Source organism: Halichoeres trimaculatus, unplaced genomic scaffold (genome assembly GCF_033239565.1).
Source record: "Halichoeres trimaculatus isolate MK-OKI-2021-1 unplaced genomic scaffold, fHalTri1.1 fHalTri1_scaffold_41, whole genome shotgun sequence".
Taxonomy (NCBI): Eukaryota; Metazoa; Chordata; class Actinopteri; order Labriformes; family Labridae; genus Halichoeres; species Halichoeres trimaculatus.
Window position 1 is genome coordinate 318,925 of NW_027437219.1, and position 25,731 is coordinate 344,655.

The 25,731-nt window shown below is 40.0% G+C and overlaps 1 long non-coding RNA gene across 2 annotated transcripts; it reads left to right on the top strand.

The window, feature by feature from the left end:
• Positions 1-2,738: 2,738 nt before the first annotated feature.
• Positions 2,739-9,383, top strand: LOC141786544 (uncharacterized). Of its 2 annotated transcripts, none has more exons than XR_012597823.1 (6): positions 2,739-2,826; positions 4,016-4,052; positions 4,379-4,416; positions 5,464-5,616; positions 5,703-5,795; positions 9,173-9,383. It is a non-coding gene; the product is annotated as an uncharacterized LOC141786544 (long non-coding RNA). The 2 variants fall into 2 exon arrangements; XR_012597824.1 differs by lacking the exon at positions 2,739-2,826 and adding an exon at positions 3,560-3,682.
• The last annotated feature ends 16,348 nt before the right edge of the window (positions 9,384-25,731 follow it).

The window sequence follows — 25,731 nt, forward strand, 5'->3', positions numbered from 1 at the left end:
ATCCTACGTCCCCAATAACAATGGATGGAAGGACAGGTCCATATCGTCACTTCTTAGCTCACACCTGAGAACCATCATGTCGTCCTCACCTCCTTCTCCTCACTTTGTGGGAAGACATCAGGCCTTACACCAGTTAGCATTGACATGCTACAGACTGCTAACAGCTGAGTTCACATGTAAACAATGTGGCCATGGTTACATGTAGGATCTCCAGACAAACACAGGAGCAAAAATAGTAAAAATATCACTGAAGCCACAAAAAGTTTGGTGTCCATGACCAACAAATGAGCCAAACAAAGAAATGATCTACTCCAAATACAAAAATTACGAAAAAGAGACAAAAAAAAAAGACAAGAAATGGACAAAAAAAGAGAGAGCTGCTGCAAAAGGCAGCCATAGCCAACAGGGCGGCGCCTAGCTCTGTTTCTGACTGTATGATGATCCATAATAGGAATACTTGAGTCCAGATCAATGTGAGAGATGACAAATGTCCACATAAAAGTTATGTGGGTGATTTAATCAGTTAATATGTGAGTAAAGCAGGGTCACATTATCTGATGGCTACGCTGTTGTCTCCTTACAGCATGTTCTTAAATAGTTGTTTTTTTAAATTATAGCCACAACGCTCATTTTAAATTTTTACCTATTTATTCAACATGTTTAGAGGGATTACATTACATGACGATCGTGAAGATAAGTATATAGATAAACTAAAACGTAAATTTAAAAGGATTTATACATGTATCTCATGAGAGCAGGCACAGCGAACTACATATTTGAAACAGTTCATATAGACTTTTACATAAAATGTAGCTCTTAGCAAACTATGATTATAGTACATATTTCCTTTAAAAGTCGCCTGATCTAATGTAGGGTTTTCAGTTCCTGGGTTATGAAGCTGTATATACGATGGTTTCTCCTTTATCAGTAGGAAGCCATCACAAGCGGTGCTTACTCGTGGGTAGCAAATAAAGCAACATCAATCAACTGCTTTGAATAAATTACACACAATGTCTACAGATTTTGCAAACGTTTACCCCAGATGAATCTTTGAGAACGACATTTACGTAACTCAACTTCTCCTCCTCTTTTTTGAACAATGCACACATAGCCAATGCCCGTCATCGCCCCTGCGGTCACATTTTCCGATGGTCACAGGTTTCAGTGCAGCACCGTTCAGACATCTAGCGGCATGTAATTGTTTATTTCGTCCACTAGATGTCACAGTTGTGTCGTGTAGCACCGCTGAAGGAACAGAAGTACAAGGGAAATTTTAGAAGACAATTCATGTGTTTTACTGTCTTCTTACAGTGAATAAATGCTGGAGGAACTGTGAATATGTCAGCTCCCTCCATGTGCCAATCATCACACGTTTCCAGACCTTCAAAACATTTTATTGCTCCATTCACCCCTTGTGGCAAGTGTTTGCAAGTTTAAATGAAGGTAAACTACCGGGATAGATTACAGATAAACTGCAGTGCGCATGTTTCGTTTCAACATAAAGTTGTCCTCTTTTTGCTCCTTTTAAGTTCAAAAGTTAATTTGATGAAAGAAAAAGATGCATGGAGCTATTTTTTTTCTAGGAGGAACTAAAAACGGGAATTTCTTCAGAGGCTTCTAATCAAACTTTCTCAAGTCACACAAAAATTGCCCCTCGATGTCGACTGTTGTCAACCAGGGGATGCAACTTTTTAGAACATTTTCCAGCCAGGTTGAGATGCCGGAGATTATCAACCATGCTTTTACTGAGCTGTTCGTGCTGCACAAAGTGTGATCAGTGAGACCAAGGAGTTGAAAATGCTGACATAGCACGATGCATGTTCACTATCAGGGGGTGTGGCAGGGGCAGTTTCCTGTCAGGAAAGAGGGTGCACAATGAATGGTATTTATGCATTTATATATAATTTTCAGTAAAAAAAAAAAAAAATCATCTATGATAAAAAAAAAAGAACAAATGCACTTTGAGAATTCGAAGTTAATTGTACTTTTTCTCTAATAGAATAAAACGTCTATGGCGAGATGCAAGGATGGCTGTAACAAATGTGCACTATGAGACTCTTCACAGCCTTGAAGATGAAGGTCTTCTAGATCCCTCCAATAGCATCCACCTCTTCTGTGTCCAGCATGTTTCCTTTCCGCTTCTGCAAAGGGACCTTGATGTCTCCAGGGTGGATTGGGATAATCACTCCCTAAGAACAGAACAACAACTGTGGACAGTGGGACTCCTCCAGAATCCCACAGATACACTGAACTTGGCACTGGTACTAAGTAAGTACAATTTCCAGGAGCACCTTGTACTCTGTGTTGTAGTTCTGAGTAGCATTGCTCCAGGTATATCTCGAAAAAAGAGAATATCATGAAAAAGTTTGATTTTTTGGTCACTCATTTCTATATTGTAAATCTATCTACGGCACACAGAGTGAAATTCTTGAAGCATCTATTTTTTTTTTTTAAAGTTGATTATTATGGCTCACAGATAATGAAACCCCCAAATTCAGTGTCTCAAAGCACTGAAAAAAGTAAAACTTTGCTGTTGTTCATTTAATGTATAAATTCACATTATATGGACTCAAAAAATCGTTTTCAGATTTAAACTATATTTTCAGGTTTGTACTTCTGACTGAATCAATATTTTTTATTTCGTTTCAATATGAGTTTGCAATTTGACATCAAAATGAAATGACTCATTCAATCAACCTGAACGGATCAGGTGTTGATCGTTTCGCGCATGCGTGTTCCGGAAAACGAAACCTGAGGATCTGACGGGAACGGCCGAGTCCATCTTCAGCCTCTGCAACTCCTGGGTGGAGGGAAACTTTGTTTCAGGTAATAAAAGACAAAAATGCGTTTTTAGACTGTGACATCAACCATGGTTTTATCGCCCCGTTCATCTATTAAACCGCCCTTTGGGTCGTCTGCCATGGTATCACCAGGCTGTCTTGTTGAACTCAGCTTGCTAGCTTATAGCCCACGACAAATAAGCTATAATTTTTCGACAGTGCACGTTCAATCCCTGTTTAAATTACTGGTTAACTTAGTATGCATTTTTGAGTCGTTTCAAATGTTTGACGGCGTAACGTGTTAGTACTGTGAACGGGAGCCATGAGGGGTGTAGCGGTTTATAGAGTGACCGTGTTAACGAGTAACCTGTAGCCGAACGCGGGTTTTTCGCCGGCACACTGCTTGGTATGGACCTCGCCTCTATATTTAGTTATCTTTATTAATGAGAAAAATGAGAAAAAAAATGAGAAAATGTACTTATTCCCATTTCTTTTTAAATGTAACATTAAAGGAGGAGGCAGCCACCAGATAATTTTCAACGCTGTTGTGACTGCAGCGCATTTGGCCGGAAGTCACTATTTATTACGGGCACTCTTTGATCCGAAACACCGGTGTATGCTCTACAGCAAGGATGTCCAACTCGTGCCATGGAGGGCCAAGAGGCTGCAGGTTTTCTTTCCAACCAAGAACTCCACCAGCTGATTCCACTGATTAGCCCCTGCTCTCTGCTTGAAGGTGAGGTACTCAATGGAATCAGCTGGTGGAGTTCTTGGTTGGAAAGAAAACCTGCAGCCTCTTGGCCCTCCATGGCACAAGTTGGACATTCCTGCTCTACAGCGTGAGCTCGTCAACCGTGAAGTACAAGTTTGGACGAGTTGAACAACACGTGGAGTGCCAGTAGGTGCGTGCAAATAAAACTACAGAGACTAACCCGCTTCTGGGTTATGTGTGTGTATGTTTATGGAGAGAGATTATGTGCGCGCTTGTAAGTGTCAGGATGGAGGCATTGTCCCTTTTCGATGACAATGCCAAAACTATCAGAGCTTTCTATCTTTATTAACTTGCCCATATTTTCGGGGTACTAGCTGTCTTCTAAAAAAAAAAAGAAAAAAACAACAACTAAATAATCACTGATATTTTATGTAAGTGTGAAATAGCTCTTTTCCAAAGGTGTCTGTATGGCTTCAGCTAAAGTTAACTTACGTTTTTTTTTTTTTTTTTATTTATCTTGCAGTGCAACATCTGAAAAGCTTCCAGACTTGTCCATTGTGGTAAGTTAGTTGTTAATACCTTATAAAAATGTAATTTATCATTCACTGCCCAAATAATCGTTTGTCCAAAACTTACTATGGATAGTTTTACAGGGTCTTGCTAATTCTCACTAGGTTTGTATTTTACACAATGACTGCAGGATGTGCGCTTGAAATATACTATATTTTTGCATTTTATGTATTTACATTATATCCATTCTCAACATAAAGCCTAAACATATGTATAACCAGTTTACATTACATGTTAATGGTTCCCAATTTGTATCTAGCACCTACTAAGTGTGTTGGCTTATTAATAACAAGAGAATATTGTTTCCTTTTTCAAGGAAATTAGCTGCTCTGAGGCCTGTCCTCATAACTTGTGGTAAGTTCCTTCACAATATCATGAGAACATTTTTAATTAATTGGACACTTAATTTGACCCAATAATAGCACTGGCTCAAATGAAATCTGACAAATTGATTTGGCAGTTTCCAGGTCTATTCTATAAACTTAAGGTATTGAAGTCTTGTTTTATGTGTGATGACTGTGTGTTTGCTTAAAACTTTTGAATGTGCCGCTGTCTTTTCCAGGACCCTCTTGAAATAGAGATTTTTAATCTCAATTAGTTTTCGTGGTAGATAAAAAAATGTAAATATAAAACTTATGGCGTTGTTACCCCAACAAATTAAAAATATCTCTTGTTTTTTTCTCTTGTATTTCATGTTGCATCAGTTATCCATGCATGTGGAAATGTAAAGACTGTGACGACTCATTGTCAAGAAGATCTGAACTTCTGAAACACTATAAACTTTACCATCTGCATTATTGGCGGGGCCATCCTTACCCCTGTGTTTATTGGAAAGCTCTACTAACGCACCTAAGTAAATATCATCCTTCTCAACAATCATCACAGAAAGAAAGCTCATCAAAAAAGACAACATTCAATTAAAAATGTCCAATATGGCTATTAAGGTAATTTTAAAACAAATTCAATTTCAGGATAGGGTCAATCTTATTCCCTTGAACATGGAAAGTTAATTAAAACTGGTCAATGTCCACATTATTTTCACACAGACATTTGTGCCTGCACAGGGCCCTTCATCTCCCACTCCGCTGTGATATAGTGAGCAGCTGTGTTGGCAACTTGGGGACTTTTTTTTTTTCTTTTCAAAAAAAGCAACTAGTGATTTTTATGTGAAATAATTCAACTTATTACTTTTTTCTTTTCAGGTTTGAATGTCACACCATCTTAAAAATACAGCCAGGACCATAATATACATGCTGGTGTCTACTTTATGTACAAATTTGTTGCTTTGCATCAATTTCATTGGTGATGTCCTTATTTTCAGGTGGTCAGCTGTGATTGTAGCTGTGAAAAATATATGTTTTCAAGCTTCATCTTGGATGCACTTCTGTTTTTGTTTTATAGATCAATGCTGAGTTTATGAGAATAAAAACAGTTCCCTTGGGGACTAAGTTACTGGCACAGTTGGACCAGCACTCCAAACTATTGGAGGTTATCAGGCGGAAGGGGGGAGCTGTAAGACAGAAGATGTCTGGTGTCTTACAGCTTTTGGATGAGGTATCTATGAAGGGGTTTCTTGTCTGAGGAATGCTAAATATTTATTTTTTGTTTGTGATTGTACTGAATACCATTTTTTGAATCAGACTTTGGACATCAACACAAGAAGAGAGCCTATCTTCACATCTCTGATGATGTACCTGGGGGAACCTGTTGAGCATTTGATCAAAGAATATCAGGTAAGGGCATCTCACTCACATATAGGGAAGAGGTTTTAACCTGGAGTGCAAAAAGTTTTTTTATACAGTATGTTTAGGTTTCATTAAAAATGGCTCTTGTGCATATATACACATGAATATATACAAGGTCTTTGATCTCTCAAGCCTCAGTGTTACAGTCATACTCAGTTTATGAGACTTGCTCATTATGCAAAAATGAAAGATTTGGACCGTAGCATGAATGGGCTATGACTGTAGAGGTGATATTTGTGATTTGAATAAATCATATTTTATTGTCATGGCTTGAACTCTGAGAACAAAAAGAACTCATAAGCAGATGTATCAAAAAACACCAGGCATAAGGAAAGATCTCAACAAAACACATTGTTAGCAAACTATGTTTATAGAGGGAGCACTGCACAGTGAAACAAAGGAACAAAATCTAGGACAGGGTTTGTACAGGTCCTTGAAATCCTTGAAAATGCTTATTTTTTCATGTTGTGTTTTCAAGGTTTGAAAGTACTTGATTTTCTATTCAAGTGCTTGAGAATGCTTGAATTTATAATCGTATATAACTCACTACTCAGCTTCCTAACTCAACAGATCGATCAAATAGAGAGAAATAAAATAAATTGTGGGGGAAAAAAAATGTTCCATCTGATGGGCTCACGGGTGTAACATAACTGGTCTGTTTATATGTGCGTTGTGACGTCTCCCCCATGAGGATTGTTCCTTAAACAGCAAGCCGGGAGGCATGACCGTTGGCTGGAGAAAGAAAAATACAAATTTTGGATTAAATGTAGCGCAAATCCCCGTGCAGCATACTGCAGTGTATGTAAAAAGGAGATTGCAGTGGAAGCTATGGGCAAGTCGGCACTCGCCAGCCACGAGAGGTACCCTGGAAGCCCTACATGTTAAATAGCCAATTAGCCTGCTACCTGTTGAAGCTAACCACCTTTTTATGCTTCATGCTAGGCATGAGTGATGAAGGCAGTGTCCCATTTAACATAAAGGTAGTGTTGCCCGGGGGTGTTTGTCGGGGCAGGTTATAAAATAACTGCGGTCAGGCGGTGACAGGTTTTGTCTACAAATACCGGGTCGTGCCTGGTCTGAGCATACGGCCGCGGCGGAGTGGGAGGCTCGCCCTGTACATACGAAGGAACGAAACGGCGTTTCTCATTGAGACCCGGCACAGATGAACAACGGTCATGTGATAACCTGCCGGTTAGATGGCTTGTTTGTGCTAAAGCCGCGCTACCGGCTTGGTTTATTATAAGCGTCTGAGATGTGGCTATCTTACTCATTGTTTGAGAATAAGAAAAACCATAGAACTGGATACAAAAAAAGTAGGGCTGGGTTAAAAAAAAATCGATTCTCAAAAATAAAAACGATCCTCATCTTCAAAATTTGACATCGATCGATCTTTTAATCAAAAGAAAATATTCCCTTTCTTGGCCGGATTTCAGTTTTGGACTGCAGGTGCTCCACACAGAATATTCCGTTCCTGCAAGTCAGTGTGGGATATATAGTCATACCCTATCTGTGTATAACTGACAGCGAGTTTTTGTAGGGTTATATGAAGTAGATATCTGCCCAAGATGCATCTGGATCAGCGCGTCTCCTCACGCTCTCCTTCATTAGGAGATCACAACTTTGGCATGCAGCAGTCTTAGCGTAACAGATTTTACTTAGCATTAGTTATGTTTGATCAGAACTGCAGAGAGGCAGCGTCAAACCACCTGTTTCAGTGTTTTTGTCCTGCTGCAACATGACGTCTGTGTCAGATTATGAGAAAACGCTGTCAATCATCCTCCTCATCAGCTGACGCTTGCGCGAGCTACTGCTAATGTGCTCGCGCTAAATGATAAGCTCCATGTGTTGAACGCTGGTGTTTTTAACGGGTGGTTGTTTGTTACAAGGTGTTCAGATTAATTCTGAAGGTCTGGACAGGAGATATGACTTCACTGTTTGTCTTCAGACTGATCCACTGAGAGCTGTCAGCTGCTTCATTAACATACACGGTGTTGGGAAGGGTGCGTTTAATTTGTTCTCCCAGTCTGCCCTGTTTGTGGACCATCTACTGTGGAGGGATGTTGTTTTCACAAAGGAGGGAGCTGCATTAAAAAAATTGTTGTAATATAATAAATATAATATAAATCCTCATAATACTCCTAATACTCTTAGTTTAAAAGATAATGATACCAGTTTCGTCAGCAAGTGATGAGAATCAGTTCTTTGAGAAGTAGTAAAAAGACAAGAATCAGGAAAAAAATGTTTTTTTTTGTAAATACGAGTCTTCTCTGTGAAGTTGTGAACAAATGTGCTGTTCAACACAATGAAATTGCTGTTTTGTGTGCGCATCAATTTCTTAACATTATGAAATTAACAACCGCTCACAGTACTTGAAAAGTTTGAAAATTGACCTTGAAGCTCCTTGAAAAGTACTTGAATTTGACCATGAAAAATCTGTATGAACCCTGCTAGGAACAAAATCTGGCAACAAGACAAGGGAAGACATAAGGGTTAAGGCAATGAGGTGATTGGGAGTGAGGAGACGGCTGGGGAAGCACAATCAGGGATCAGGTGTGGCAGTGCCAGGCAGGAAACAAAATCTACAGAAATAAGAAAAGACTTGTGAACTTTCAAAATAAAACTTAACACTTTAACAAGACATGAAACAAGAACAAAAGGGGGAACTTGACTGAAGAAAAAGCAGGATGATGACTGATGAATTAAAATACCTGGAGGTGAAAGGCAAAAAGTTGCACACATTTTTACCTCCGCCAAGGAGGTTATGTTTTTGGGAGAGTCTGTCCGTCTGTCTGTGAGTCTGTGAACAAAATAACTCAAGAAGTTATGGATGGATCTTGATGAAGTTTTCAGGAAATGTTCAGCATGGAAAAAAGGAAGAACTGATTCGATTTTGGTGTTGATTCAGATCAGCGTCTGGCCACTATGACGAAAATGTGATTTTTGTGAATAACTACTGATATAAAATAGATATCATTATGCATCCGTTTGCTAATGGAGTGTTTTTATGGTCAAGGAATCTAAATATGTACATCAAATAAAGGTAGGAGTAATATTTATAGTAAAAATCATAATATGGTCGAGGACTGTGGTGCTGGCAGAGGTATGTGCTCTCTGAGTGCTTTTCTAGTTAGTGCTGCAACTTTTCTGAAGGTGAATCTTGCATCTCGTACCACAATGTGCTCTATGGTGCACAAGAGAAAATTGTGCTTGGGTCATTTGACTGATCACTGTAAATACAGTGCATACCACTACAGTGGATACCACATTCATTTTAAGTTAAATCTTGGTATAAAAGTGACCACTGTAGCCATATATAAAATGGGAACACATTAGAATCTTTGAATGTTTTTTTTTTTTTTTGGCAGGATATTCCAGAAAATTAGGCTGAAAAGCTGAAGCAGACTACCATGGCCATCTTGATCACAGGATGGGAGAGTCCACTCCACCCAGCCAAAGACATCAAGATAATCATTGAAGGAACAGAGGTTGTCAATAATTTGCCCTCAGTTGCAGCAGCTTTTACCATGATCTTCAGGCTCATGTACACACTTAATCTGAAGTATCCAAAGAAATTGGAATCCACCTTTGAGTTTTTGCAAAAAGTCTTGATAGATCTTGATTGCAAAAAGATGAGCCCGAGAGTTGACAAAAACTGTGCAGCCAGCTGTACAGCTCAGACTAGGCTAAGTTTAGTTGCACTGACTCACTACATTGTTTTGTTTCTACTGGTGGTTTAATTTTGTGTAGATCTATTTCCAGTTGAAAATTCAAGCAGTTCAAAGTACGAGGGGTTGATGCTGGAGGTTCCAGTCACATTACAAGACAAGACAAGACAAGACAAGACATACTTTATTAATCCCCGGAGGGAAATTCAAGTTGTTTTGGCACTCTTCCAAGCAAAGAATTGTACACTCTGATGGCTGCAGGGAGGAATGATCTTCGGTACCTCTCGGTCCTGCAGCGCACAGAGGTAAGACGTCCAGAACTGCTGCTGATCCTCTGGACTATGATGTTGTGAAGTGGGTGATCAGAGTGACGGATGATGGCCTCCACTTTCTTCTGTGTATACCTTTCCACCACAGCCTCCAGTGAGTCCAAACTGGATCCAACCACGGAGCTAGCTCTCTTCACCAGTTTTTCCAGTCGCCTCTTGTCCTTCTGCTTTAAACTATTTCCCCAGCATACTGCACCATAAAACAAAGCACTGGCTACCACGGACTGATAAAACATCTGCAGCAGCTTTCCACAGACATCAATTGATCTGAGCTTCCTTAAGAAAAAGAGACGGCTCTGCCCCTTCTTAAAGAGTGCATCTGTATTAAGGGACCAGTCCAACTTGTTGTCCAGATGTACACCAAGATATTTGTAGGTTGACACCACCTCCACGTCCACCCCATGGATGTTAACTGGCTGATGGCAGAGCCCAGACTTTCGGAAATCCACAATCATTTCCTTTGTTTTTGAGGTGTTCAGTAGGAGACAATTTCTATGACTCCAGTCACAGAAAGCTTTTATCAGATCCCTGTATTCAGATTCCTGTCCATTTTGGATACACGCCACAATAGCAGTGTCATCTGAGTATTTTTGGATGTGGCAGGACTCAGAGTTGTATTTGAAGTCTGCAGTATAAAGTGTGAATAGGAATGGAGCCAGAACAGTTCCTTGTGGAGCCCCCGTGCTGCTCATGACCGTCCCAGAGACGCAGTTTCCCAACCTGACAAACTGTGGCCTCTCTGTGAGATAGTCTGTGATCCAGGAGACAAAGGATGGGTTCACTCCTATGTCTTTGAGCTTATCTCTCAATAACATGGGCTTGATGGTGTTAAATGCACTTGAAAAATCAAAGAACATAATTCTTACATAGGTGCCAGGTTCTTCTAGATAGCACAGGGCACGGTGGAGCATGTATATAACTGCATCATCCACTCCAATATGATTTCTATATGCAAACTGCAGAGGTTCTAGTGTGTCTTTGACCTCAAGTCTCAACAGACGTAAAAGCAGCCTCTCAAAGGTTTTCATAACATGTGAGGTGAGGGCAACTGGTCTGTAGTCGTTAAGTTCAGCTGGGCATTTGAGTTTTGGTACCGGCACAATACAAGATGTTTTCCACAGAGCCGGGACCTGACCCAACTGTAGACTCAGGTTGAAGTTCCTCTGAAGGGGTTCACACAATTGGGCAGCACAGTCCTTAAGCAGTCTTGGACACACACCATCTGGACCAGCAGCCTTCCCTGAGCACAGTCTTCCTAACTCTAACCTCACTCCTAAAGCTGTGACAGACGGTGACGGTGGAAGAGGCACAGGTGTAAGAGGGGATGTAGCAGGAGTGGTGGAGAGACACAGATGTGTAGAAGGAGCAGCAGTAGAAGAGGAAGTGGTCGCTGTGTCAAACTTGTTGAAGAACTGGTTGAATTCATTAGCACGTTCAACATCACCCACAATTGGCTGCCTTGTCTTTGTGTTATAGCCAGAGATGTTGTTGATTCCTCTCCACACCTCCCGCATGTTATTATTTTGTAGTTTTCTCTCAATGTTCTTTTTATATTTCACCTTAGCCTCCCTTAATCTCCTCTTCAGCACTTTTTGCACCAGTTTGAGCCGTTCTTTGTCGCCATCTCTAAAGGCTTCCTTTTTCTGATTGAGGATATCCTTGATGTCACTTGTGATCCAGGGTTTGTTATTGGGGAAACGGAGTACAGTCTTTGATGGTATGATATTGTCTTTACAGAAGTTGATGTATTCAGTAAAACAGTCAACCTGTTTATCAATATCTATACTATTTTCATCTGTTTCTAACAATACATTCCAGTCTGTGCACTCAAAGCAGTCTCTCAGAGCCTCACTGGCCTCAGGTGTCCATTTTCTAACTGTTACAGTAGTTGCATGCTGCCTCAATAAGCAGGGTCTGTAACAAGACTGAAGTAAAACCAGATTGTGATCCGACCTGCCCAGTGGTGGTAATGCAGTGGCACTGTATGCATCTTTGACGTTGGCATATAGAAGATCAAGTGTTCTGTTCACTCTGGTTGGGCAATTAACAAACTGTTTAAATCCAGTGAGATAAGAGGAGAGGCTAACATGGTTAAAGTCTCCAGATATTATTATGAGAGCCTCAGGATGTTTAGTCTGTAGCCTGGCAACAGTTTCTTGGATAACATCACATGGAACTTCAGCAGTTGCTTTGGGTGGAATGTACACGAGGATTGTTATTATATGACTGAATTCTCTGGGAAGGTAATATGGCCTCATCCCAACTGCCAACAGTTCAATGTCCGGACAACACATCTTCACCTTGACTGTAGTATGATCAGGATTACACCATCTCTGATTGATGTATAAAACCAGTCCTCCACCTTTTGACTTGCCACTAGCTTTGGTGTCTCTGTCCAGACGTATCAGCGTGAAGCCAGGGATATCCACACAAGAATCAGAGATGTTTTGACTCAACCTCAGTAAAGCACATGAGGCTGCACTCACGGTATACATTTTGTGTCTTCACCAGTATCTCTAGTTCATCCTTTTTGTTGGGCAGAGAGTTGACATTCCCAATGATGACTGAAGGAAGAAAGGGCTTGTATCTCCATCTCCTGGCCTTTAACTTTGCACCAGCACGACATCCTCGGAAAGGCTTCTTTATCTCTGCATGCATCTCTTCTTTACTGCATGTTCGTTGCAATTGTAAGTGTTTGAGGTTTGTTTTAGTGTCTGAGGAAAAGAAAAAGCATTAAAACCAATGCCTGTTCACTATAGTATTCAGTATTTGTTGAAGATTTTGTCATAGTTGTTTACCAACCATCCCAGGGCAGAGTTGGCTACTTGTTTTAAAATACTCTTGAGTCCACAAATCCTTTAGAAAAGTGATGGAATTTGTATTGCAGTAGTAACATTTGTACTGTAATTGCTCAGTTCACCAGAGTGAACATGTTTTCATGTTTGCATGTTTCACCGCTCCAAAATGTTTCAAAACAATGGAACAATAATTACATTTGTTGTAAAATAATTTTGACAGTATTCTTTATTTTTTCAAAATATGTTTTAAGCATTTTTAAAATTTCATTTCTGCATATGCTATACTGTAAAAAAGTTTATATTTATTAATTTAGGGCAATTTAATATAATTGATTTGCTTTAATGTTTATTTACATTCAAATGTAACCATTTTAGGTTACCCTGAACAGAATATTTACATTGAATCAATGAAGACATTCGTTTTTAATTTAGGTCAACTCAACATAATTAGTTTGCCTCACTGTCAGAAAACAGTTTGCTTGGATTAAAAGAAATTGGATTAAACTGAACACGTTATTTTACATTGAGTCAACCAAAGAATATTGGATGTGAATGATTACCTCAATTTTTTTTACGTTCAACCAATGGTTTTTTTTCAGTGAGGTTAGAATATTCTGGGAAAAGTTAATTATTGTAAAGTTATGATGTCACACCAGAATCAGCTTAAGGTAGGATTTCAAGATGGTGGCAGGCAGGACAGGTGTACTTGCACCTCTTCTTTTATACGTATTTTTAACAGGTATGCTAAAGCATCATGACACCAGACAGGTTTTTAAGAGATCAATTTTGTTTGGAGATGCTCTGAACCCAAACTGTGCAGCTGAGGAGCAAACCCTCCTCACAAACCAAATAAACAAACATTTCGGCTTCGGGAGACACGTCTTTGTTGTCTCATTCATCTATCCGTCTCTCTACAACCGGGCGTCAAAACGCACCAAAGCCATGTACAAACTGCAACGAAGCCACACTTTGATTATCATCATCTGCCTCTTGCTATCCGGAGATATTCATCAGTGTCCTGGCCCGGAAAACAACCCAGCACAGGATGAATCCCGCACTGTGTACACAGCCCGGTGGAGCAATACTACCTTCTCTCAGGTACACACGATGTATGCCGACATGCCAAATTACACCGAGGAACCGCACTCTGACCTGGCTGATCGTGTCGCCTCTCCGAGCGGCACCATAGACACGGGGTTCGTGGGAGATGTGCCGGTCAGCACGTTGGGTGGGATTGGCATGCTTCCATGGCCTGGACCGGGTGTGCTTCCCTCGGTGCGGGAGGACGGGTCACCATCGCGGGGATGTCCGGATTGTCTGGATGGCGGTCCCCTGCCAAGGAGCGCCGCGAGGACACCACACCAACAGAGACACACGGCCGCAGCAAACATCAAAGGTGACATTCCACACGCACGATCATCATTAAAAACTGTTATCCGGAATGAAGGTCACGTTAATCTACACGCGGGTGTAACTAATCCAACCCGGGAAAAAATAATCAATAAAGCGATCGCAAAAAACAGGAAGTGGAGAGTTTTTCAAACTGTCAATCACTCCAGAATGATATGGGACTCAAGAGTAAAACCTAAGGGACTATTCGGTGGACATTTAAACATAAGAAGTCTGGTATCTAAAAGTGAGGAAATTCATCATCTACTTCTTGATTCGAATTTAGATTTCCTCTGTTTGTCAGAGACTTGGCTGCAAAAATATTCACCATCTTCATCAATCGAAGTGCCAGGCTATCAAATCTTCAGAAGAGACAGAGTGACATCAAAGGGGGGCGGAGTTATGGTTTACGTAAAAGACTGTATACAATGTCACGAATTGACTTGGGTAAACCGTGAACTTGAATGTATTGGTTTGAATATCACTCTATCACCACAAATGTCTTTTATTCTCATTGTTATTTACCGTCCACCCTCCGCTAACAATGATTTTTATGAAAAACTCCAAAACATGCTTAAAGAATGCAATTTTAAAAAAGAGGTGATAGTAATGGGAGATCTAAATGTTAACTGGGAAGACAAGTTAAAAAGAAAAAACCTCAAAAAAAATAACTGATGGTTATGACCTCTCACAGCTGATTATGGGTCCAACAAGAATAACTCAATCGACCAGAACTCAGATTGACCTGGTATTCAGTAACAGGCCTGAGAGAATCACAAAATCTCTCAATATGATTACTGGACTCTCTGATCATAATCTTGTACTGGTGGCCAGAAAATTAACAAATAGGAGATTCAGCCCCTCTCATGTCCCAGAACATGAATCTGTCAGGATCCCCAGGTGCAAAGAGGACCATTTTAAAAGAGCAGTTCAGGATTTTAACTGGACTGAGCTACTTTCTGAAAAGGACTTAAAAGAGGGCAGTTTTGTATTTATGAACAAAATGCAGCTGATCATCAAAGAATTTTCCCGAAAGATTAAGTGTAGAGGTAAAAAAAACAGCCTTCCTTGGATAAACTCTGACATTTTGAAATTAATGAAAGAACGGGATCTTGCTTTGAAAAAAGCTATCAGAACCAAACTGTTTCATGATAAATACCAATTTTCCAAGTTAAGAAATAAAGTAACTAGGGGAATGAGGAAAGCCAGGGCGGATTTTTTCATTTCTGTTATTAGTGAGGCAAAGGGTAATCCTAAGATAATATGGAACCAGCTAAAAAAGCTCCTCGGACAACATCACAATACAGGCAAATCAATCGAACTTAATCTTAATGGAAACTTGGTAAAGGACCCAGCCCAGGTAGCTGGAGCTCTTAATCAGTACTTTGTTGATTCAGTGACATCTATTGCAGATGGATTCTCTACAAACCCTGAAGGTGGGCATACAGTAAACACAATGGAGCCACCTTTCAGTTTTAAAAATGCTGATAATTTAAAAATCTCAGAAATCATTACATCTCTAAAACCATCAAGAGCAAAAGATGTTTTTGGAATGGACACCACCATGTTAAAAAATCTTTGTCCAACACTTGTCAAACATGTCACAAGTATTGTTAACCTCTCAATATCTGAAAGAGAATTTCCAACAGTATGGAAATCAGCAGTTGTCACACCAATTTACAAATCCGGTGATCCCCATTCCCCCTGTAATTAAAGACCTATCAGTATTTTACCAGTAATTTCCAAAGTTGCAGAGAAATGGGCAGCTGAGCAAATTATACACTACTTGAACAACAGTTCTTTTCATCTGCATCCAATGCAGTTTGGCTTCAGATCTAACCACTCAACCGAGACTGCAAATTGCTTCCTTATCCAAAAAATCAAGTCACTACTAGATGGTCGGGGCTTTGTAGGTGCTGTTTTTCTGGACCTCAGGAAAGCCTTTGACACTGTCAATCATGGGGTTCTTTTATCTAAGTTATCCACATTTAATTTTTCTTCTGATGCCCTTAAATGGGTAGAGTCATATCTTCATAATCGATATCAAACTGTGCGAATATATAACCATCAATCTGAAGCCCTTTACTTGTCAACTGGTGTTCCGCAGGGATCCATATTGGGCCCACTCCTATTCTGTTTGTATGTCAATGACTTGCCATCTGTGTGTCCTGAGGTTTATATCCAAATGTATGCTGATGACACTGTTTTGTATGTACATGGCTTGACCAAAGCAGAAGTAGCTCTAAAACTGACCAATGCAATGGCTAAAATCACAGCATGGCTCAATCAGTGCTGTCTCCAACTAAATTTATCTAAAACAGTTGGAATGTTCTTCTCTAAAACAGGTGACTCTGAAGACCCTGATATTATTGTATCAGGTGAAAAGCTACAGATTGTAAAAGAATTTAAATACCTGGGTGTTATTCTTGATTCTAATCTAAAATTCAGGGAACATGTAAAAAAAGTCTGTAAACAGGTGAAGTTTAACCTTGCAAATTTCAGAGTTATCAGGAACTCCATGTCCACCGAAGCAGCCAAGATGTACATGCATTCAATGATATTTTGTCACATGACCTACTGTCTAACTAGCTGGTCCCAGGCTGGTCAAACAACCTTGAAACCACTTCAGTCTTTGTATAAGCAAACACTTAAAGTCTTTGACAAACAACAAAAACAATTTCATCATTGTGAGATTCTGAAAAAGCATAAGCTTCTAAGCTGGGAAAACTTGGTAAAACACATAAATGCATGTCTCGTCTATAAAATCACACGCGATATGGCTCCCCCACCGCTTTCTGATTTTGTCAGTCTTAGAACAAATTCCCATCACACAAGAGGAGTCACAAGAGGAGACTGCATTATCCCTCTTCGAAAAAGCACTTTTAGTCAGTCAGTTTTCTCTGTCCAAGCCTCTCGAGAATGGAATAACATACCATCTACTGTCAGAGAGCTCAACACATATCAGTCATTCAGGTCTTACTTAAAACAGTGGCTTATAAAAAGTCAAAACTGCCAGCACTAAAACCATTACCCCTGTCCCTGCTACCTCATGTCTGCCTTCTGCAAAATTGTCTTGTGCATGCAAGAGCCAACTGTATATGTTTTTTTCTGTGCTATGTTGCATTTTTGGTTTTGTTTCTCTTTCCTCTGCTGCTCAACCCAGTCATGCATGCTTTATTTTAATAATCATATGCTTTTATATAGATCTGTCCTGTGTTAACAGTACCTTGGTATACCTTATGTCTTACTTGCATGGCCTTGTATTTTGTGTTCTCTGTTGATTCTTTATATGCTTTGCATGATTTGGAAACCTACCTTATGCAGCTGCCTCTCTTTTTCATATATGTGGTTATTTACCCTTATGTATTATAATTATTATTTTATTTCTCTTTCTCTCTTTCTGTCTCTCTCTTCTTCTCTCTCAGATCCTAGTACTGTTTAACTTTAGGGTGTGATTTTATTGATTTATTTTCTTTTCTTTTTTTTTTTTTTTTTTTTTTTTTTTTAATAACGAACTCTGCATTCTCTCATTCTGCTCTGTTTTATTTCATCTTGTGCTTTTTAGGTTGACCATTTTAACATCTGGCCAGGGACTACAGATGAAAATTAGCCTTTTGGCTAACTCTGGCATATTTACTGTAAATGTCTATTAATATGCATTGTCCCTGTAAATCAAATAAATTAAAAAAAAAATTAAAAAATTAATAAACTCCAAACTCCTGCAAAAGTTTGCTGAGCCTGTAAATGGTCTTTCAGTTGGGCCACTGTGGTACATCTAAATATGTGTAACCACATTTAGTATGGTTATTGTTTTTGTTGATGCATGGATCAACCTTTGTTTGTTGCCTCACTCTTTATAAATATGCTTCGTCAATAAGAAGAGTTTTACTTAGAATTTTGAGATGCATCACTGTGAACATATGTATCAATAAGGGATAGAAACAGAAAGCGGAACCTTGTCACTGTAGTCGCGCACCCCGGTTGCCTACTGTGGACGAACACCCCGCCTTCCCCTCAGGGGGTGGATCCGAATAGTCCTTCCTAAGGCCTTTCCTATCCACTTTACCTTAACCCCGATAAAAAACGTCACAGGGTCAAGGGAAGGAGGGGAAAAGATGAGAGGAAAGGAGAACTGCGGCCAAAGAGGAATTCGACTACACTTTCACTTTGATGTCATATTTATGTGACGACAATTACTTGTGACGAAGTCACGACGAACTACAATGTTTGAAAAATGAACTACAAGAAGCGCATTTGTCCTGTGCCTTATCTCACATTGTTTCTTGTCTTCACCGGCTAACATCAATAATCCATGATCAGCGGAGATGTGATGGTGTTTTGTCTTTGGTCATACAGCGTGTGTTTCCTGCTCACAGCTGTGAGGTTCGTGAGAGCATCTATAAATGTTGACAATCTGCCTAATAACACAAGAGGACTGTCTTGGATAATACAGCAGACTGTCAGAAACACTACACCCCCTGTTTCATTCACATATATCATTATGAACATTGTTTGAATTTATTATATTTGGAGTATTGTAATATTCCTCATTTGTCCTTCTTTTATTTATTTTAATAAACATTATTACTTCTATCACTAGTGATCCATTGCTTCAGTTCGGAATTGCAACCAAACGTTTCGGGTTATAAATCTTTTTGAGGTTCATACATCGTGAACACAATAAACACATTCAGGCAGACACATGATGGTAAATGTTAGAAAAGCAACAGTCTCGCACATAATTTCTGTCCCTTCTCCATCATAAGTTTCCATAAACTTTCGGCAGGAGCCGTATTTATACACGTCACTTGCCGCAAGGCATTATGGGGCGTTTTCTTCTCCTTTCCTTTTGAAAAGGATGGTCCGGTGTTTCCTAAGCTAAAGGAGATATTAAAGGAAGCAACGACCCTCCTTTCCTTAACTTTTGGAGAATTCGAACGGCACTTATCATGGCCGACGCGTAAATGCTTCCGGGTCATTTCTTCAGTTAGGAAGGTTCCTTATCAAAAAAGGACTATTCGGATGCACCCAGGGCCTTTTTCAAACCGCCCCCTACACACTCTCCCTACCAGCTTACCCCTCTGTTTGCGCGTTCTCGCGGAGTGTCCGCCACATTAAGGGCCATTTCCAAACTGATCCGTGGGGAGGGGTAGTGGGCTATAAAACCCTCCACGTCTCTCACTTCCACACTTCCACACACTTCTACCTCGAATGCTCGAATGGTTTTTATATTTTCACTGCAATTACATCGCCGCTCTCACCACGCTGTGTTGAAAGTGTTCAGTTCTTGAATTGAAATTTAATATGTGGTAATTCTAAAGTAGTGTGACATTTTAAATGTTATTAAGCCTCATTTCCCTCGGAGACCGATGGTGGCGCATGAAACGCACTCGATGACAAATCAGCAGGATTACACAGAAGAAGAAGAGATGCTGCAGGAACCAATCACATGGGCTGGGGGCGTGGATTTCCCGATTTCATCCTAGGGAAAAAAATCTCACTCCCCTCAGACGCAATCTGGAGAAAGATCCGAGTGCTCCTGTTGTCCTGACTCTGAGCCTCTACCTTTATTCTGCAGGTCAGTAGATGGTTAAGGTTTTGTATTGTATTGTCTCATTAACATCTGTGTAGGGTTTTGTACTCACATAATGCTCCCACTCATGTGAAACGGTTCCTGATGTGACTCTTAGTGTTTTAACATTTCCTAGTTGTGTATTTGTTTTGTAATTCAGAGAAAGTCATGTTCAGTTAGAAATGTACAGTTTAAGTGCAATGTCTATATATGAAAAAGCTGTAGCACTTACATAAGAGTGTGGATGAGTAATCTTAAATGTGTTTTGTCACTTTGTTATTAAAGATGTTTAGTAAAACTTAAGTCACTTTAAAGTGTTTGAAAGCACAGAAATATGCAGTTTATAGCTGTTGTGAATAGAACTGTTACACATAAACCAGATTTGGTTGTTTTTAGGAGGATATTTTTCCTTAGGACAAAGAAAATGCACTATGTCTTTTGTACACAAGTTAGTCAGAATTAAAGAGACGCAATCTGGAGAAAGATACGAGTGCTCCTGTCGTTCTGACTCTGAGACTCTACCTTTATTCTGCAGATTGATTTCTTTTTGTTATTGTGGTCACCGTGCCCGGGACCCGTAACACCACAACATTCTGTACATACAGAATGGCACCCTCCATTCTGTATGTACATTTTGTGCATACAGAAAAAATTGCATACCTAACAATGGACTCCCTGTTGGAGATAGATAGTATAAACAGTATATCCACAGTTTAGGATTTCATCCGCTAGATCAGGCAGTTCAAAGCTCAACCTGAAAATAAAATGACCACGGCAAAAAAAAAAAAAAAAAAAAAAAAAAAAAAATTATATATATATATATATATATATATATATATATATATATATATATATATATATATATATATATATATATATTTTAACAGTATTTCTTGACACAATATGCTCTATATCCTCTTATAGCTCATCATTTCCAGCACATCAAGGTTATACCTGGTCAATTAACCCTCGAAACTGGTCATCTGCTACTGCATCACTGTTGAGAATTATTGGATTTATATGGCCACTATCGAGGTAACTGTAGGTCCCAGGGCTGAAAAAGGCTGGGGTCGGGGCACCTTGAGCCAAACTTGCAGCTAAAATCTCTCCTACGGTCCTATTCACAAAATGATTGCACAGTTGTATCACTTAAGTTAGAATACCTTACAAAATGATCAGCATAAAAATATAAACACACCTGTAGAGACCACAATCAAAATCAGTCAGAGAATATTGTGGGCTTTTGTGATGTCGAGGTCCCTCAAAGAATCGACCTTCAATTCCAGTCACCATTTCAACATAAAAACAAAACAAAACAAAGCATTTACTGTGGTGCTCAAACAAAATAATTTGCACGTTTTTTATATTTCTTCTAATTTGTAACAGCAGTAGATAAGACTTTAGACAGGAAAAGACAGAAGAGAACAGAAACAAAGTTTGCAGCGTAACATACTTCTCAAGAATAGAAATCCTTAAGTAAGTGCATATCTTTTTTAATAGATGAAAGTTTAACATAGGATGTCCTTTTCTTTATTTTTATTTTTTAAACTCTCATTCAGTAGCTTAAAGGTCATAAAATTGAACCCCTTTAAGACGCGTGGTTCTCAGGAGAATCATGGGATTCTCCTAAGAACCATAAATCAGGGACACAGTTTTGTTAGAAAAGCCAAAACAATATGACTAAATAGTTGAATCAACATCTAAGTCTCGATCTAATTTTCTGCTTGCTCTGTAAGAGTCTGTGTAAGACTGAAAAAGTGAGACTTTTTTGTCGGAGGGCACCTGTGTCCACCCCTGTGTCTCCAAAGAAGGTGACTGCCAGTGTAGCAGTGGGAGAATTTTTCTGCTGGCGTTACCACTACAGAAGGCCTCTCTCAAGGATGTTTGTTGAGATCTGGATACGGAACTGCTTTTCAACATCAACTCTTCGACAAATGGTTTCCAAGATATCATCAACACTGTCAAACAGTAAGCATAATCAGTAGAAGTAAACCACTTGTGTTGAAAACAAATGCACAAGGATAACTTCATGTATTTAAACACTAGATTTACTTTTTGATGACTTCTTCTCTATTATCCTGGCTCAAGGCATTTGCCTTACCCGTCTCAAGATCGTCTATTCATCTACAAAAGTACAATAAGAATCTTGGTTGAAAAGAATAGCAAAAACGGGTAATGTAAGTTGCATCTTCATGTAAAATAACCCCATATTATATGTAATATCTTCAGATATTTATGAAGAGAAGCACGCATTTACTTATTATTCGACTTGACTTTGAATTTGGGGGGAACTTACAACAGGTTTTCTATCATAGCAACTCACACTCTTCTTCTGGTTATACCCCTGTATAAACAACTCACTAGCAACCTCTATTGGTAGTAGGTCGTAATAGCATCTCACTATATAATGTTATCTATTTTACCTTTCCCCACACGTGCTTGCATGAAGTTGTAAGAACTCTGGGGTGAATTTGATGAAACAGATATGGCATCAGAACTTCTGATGGAGATTAATAAATGAGTAACCCTGAAGATCTCAGGCCGACTGGCATGTACAAACAGTTTGTCCTATTCATAAGCTGTAAAAAGTGGCGTTATCCTCAGATTCTCAAGTTTCCGAGGGTACCTTGATGTATTACACGCGATGTCAGCAACATGCCGAGGAAATGCCGGAAAGAACGATGGTTTTGTGAAACTGCCATCGACATCGTTTGCAGTGTTTATTCACACGCCCTTTTTGTAAATCTGCAGAAAATGAACCATTTGCCCTAGCTCAATTCTGCACAAAAACAAGTAATTCTACACTCTGTACAAGCCCTCGATATATGTCCTGTATTTACATCTAAATAATTCTTGAGAACTGCCTTCCATCTGCTTTGTGTCATGTTTCAGCTTGGGGCTGCTCTGCACCAATCAGCAACAGTTTGTGTGTTCAGAGCTTTTAGATACTTAACAACTTGTTTTTTCTTTGATCCAAGACTTGAATTAAGTGTTCTGTACATAGGTATTCACAGTTTTCATTGATTTAAAGTAAATATTCAGAAAACTTCAATGTCCGCTTTTCTTTATTGAACACTTTCTTGTATTCTGGTTATGCTATATTAATGAGAGGTTGTTGAGTTACATCTGGCTTCAGCCCTGGTTCGTCTGACCTCATAGAAGTGTATAAATTATTATTGCAGTGAAAAATAAGTCCACAGTGAGTAAAAATGTGACAGAAGCAAAAATGGCCTAAAAATTCCAATCAACTTATCTTAGGTCTCAGAATTTGTAGATTCTGTAAGGGTAGGGCCACACCACTTTTTCCTGTGTTCTTGATGCTTGAGGGAACCTAAAAGTGTGTTGTGTATACTCCCAACTTATTTCCAGATTTTTTTTAAATCAGAAAAATTCAATTTTTGTTCCTTGCTTGGGATCCTAAGGGTTAAATACTGCCCCTCATCCTTTACATTGCAGGCATCTCAAAAGGTCATATAGTAATTAACTATAAGTACTGCAACTATTCAATTAAATGTCTCTGTGTCATGCCACAGAGGAGAGGCTGTCATCTGCAGGAACCATCTGGACCTCACTTTGACATGTCTATAATATGACCCACAAATATCTGTGTTACAACAAAACTGAAGAACAGTTAGAATATAAAATTAGTGTCACATTCACAAAGCAAAATCAAGTATACCAGAGCTACATTTACCACATTATCTTCTGCTGCAGATTGAGACTCCATGCACTCCTGAACATGAAGAGCCAAAATCTGCAAAGGAAGACTTACTTTGCACAATGGGCATTCCGCTATTGGCATGCTTCGAAATTCAATTGCATCTGGTGGTAGTGGAGGTCAAACTCACGTTGGATGCACAATAAAGAGAGTGTTCTTCCCTGACACCGTGACACTTTAGATTAGGTCCCAGTACATCCACTTGTCAAATAATGGATCAGAGACTCAAATGCAGGACAACAGGGAGACACAGCAGACCAGAAAATTTGCAGTAAAGAGTTTATTTATATAACCAAAGTCAAGTCAAGTCAAGTCAAACTTTATTTATATAGCACATTTTAAAACAACCCCAGTTGGCCAAAGTGCTGTACAGGCTTAAAATCAGGATCAATAAAAACACATTGGATAAAAACACAATCAATTAAAACACTCGTTAATAAGAATAATTCAAAACAGCGGAAAGGTAAAAGACACCATATATAGTAGAGGAAAAAAAAGAACACATGGTAAACAAACACTGGCTGGAGAAGAATACTAACTAAAGAAGTCAGGCAAAATAAGGAGCTACACAGGAGGCTACAAAACGAAGGCTATGCTGAAATTAACTCAAGGAAGATAAACAGAAAACACTATCTCAGACTAAATGAGCCTGAGCTAGGAAACACACAACCTTCATGACAAAGGACACAACTAAACGGACTAAAACCAAACAGACCCAACCACACTACAGAGCTCGCACTAGAGAGTTAGCTGACCCAGAGAGAGAGGGGAAACCTTAGACAGCCAAAGAGAGGGGAGAGCTTTAAGGAAGGCAGGCTGAGGAGGTGTGCAAGCGAGCCGGGGGAGGCTTCAGAGTTGGATAATCAAGAAAATACAGGTGAGTCAGGCAGAGTGGGTCCAGGATCTGAGGAAACAGGGTGTTAAAATCCAGAGCATTATGAAAGAAAAGACTGAGTTTAAGCTTACTACTGACAGTGGTATGCAAAGATCCAGCTCACAGTAGCGGCTGCAGTCTGGTTTTATGGCAGAGGAAGGTGACTGCTGGTGAACCAGTCTGGTGATTACCAATCGCCTGCACCTGCCTGCACTCCGCGCACCTGCCTGCACTCCGCACACCTTACTCATGCCCACCTGGGAAAAGGAAAAGAGGGAAGGAGGGGGGAAGGGAGAGGCTGCTACGAAGCAGAGCTGGAGGCCCTGGGTGCATCTCAAAGCGATAAGAAATAAAGAGAGGAGAGAGGATGGAGGAGATTCCTTTTTAGAGCAATGGGACATCCTCTCCTCCAGAGCGTCACATGAAGTGACGTGTTTCACTGATGACGGCATCAGCTGATCACCTCTGGATCATCTGTCAGTCAGGGCCCTGTTCTACGAAGCAAGTTCAGCCTAGCGAGATAGCCTTGGAGCTACCTCGCTGAACTGAGCGCGGTAGCCGGCGGTCTCGCTACGCGGTTTTACGACGCTGGTTATCAACCTCATAAGTGGATCCAGTTAGGCAATGAGCGCGTGCACGTAATAAGGCGGAGCCCGCTGCATCTGACCAATCACGAACATGGAGCAGTCGTGAGCGTCAGAGCAGGAGAGAGAAGGACCGCATACTTCACACAGGAGGAGCAGGAGGTGATCATGAGGAAGTATGACGAGGTGAAACATGTAATTAACGTTAAAAGCAGCACCGTCGCCGCTGCTAAAGCACGGAAGGACAGCTGGCAGAAAATTGCTGACAGTCTAAATGCGTAAGTGTAGTGCAACAAAAGTCTTTTGTGCCATTATCATCCTGAAATAGCACTGTTCAACATGCACTTTTACTGTAACATGCAACAAACCTAATTTATTTCTTAGATAAATTTATTCATTTGTTCATTCCTATCGTGTTTACATTTTTGTGTGATATGTAGCCCACATGAGCCCTACATGAATTCCTGTCACAATTTTAATACGGGCAATAAAATATTGTCATGGAACAGAAGTGTTGGCATTGAAGATCTTATTACGGCAATGAGAGTTCTTCATTCCCTTTAACTACATGTAGAAAGTGTCATGTACTGTGTAGTGTAACAGTATAGAGATGTACCCGACGCATAAAAGCGAAGGGCGATACACACACTCTGCGGGACCGTTAATGCACAGCTTCTACGAGTGTTGCGAGCCACGTACGGCTCTAAAAGCTTGCAGATGTATACCAACCCCTCCCTGGAAAACCGGTACCTTTCATAAAGGTGGTCATCCCAAAAAGAGGGTAGGTCGGTGCGGTCCCTGAAAACTCTCGCGCGCCGGAGTGCTCCTTGGACAATGCGAACTCCGATGTCCACGGGATCCTCTTAGAACGGACAAGCCATTTTTTCGTGAGGGCTCATTGGTCAGTGGGCGGGGTTTTTATAGTCTGCGAGTTCAATCTGGAACCTAACCTGCCCCGGAGCAGGTTAGCCGTTCAGCGTATGTTGCCATGGAGA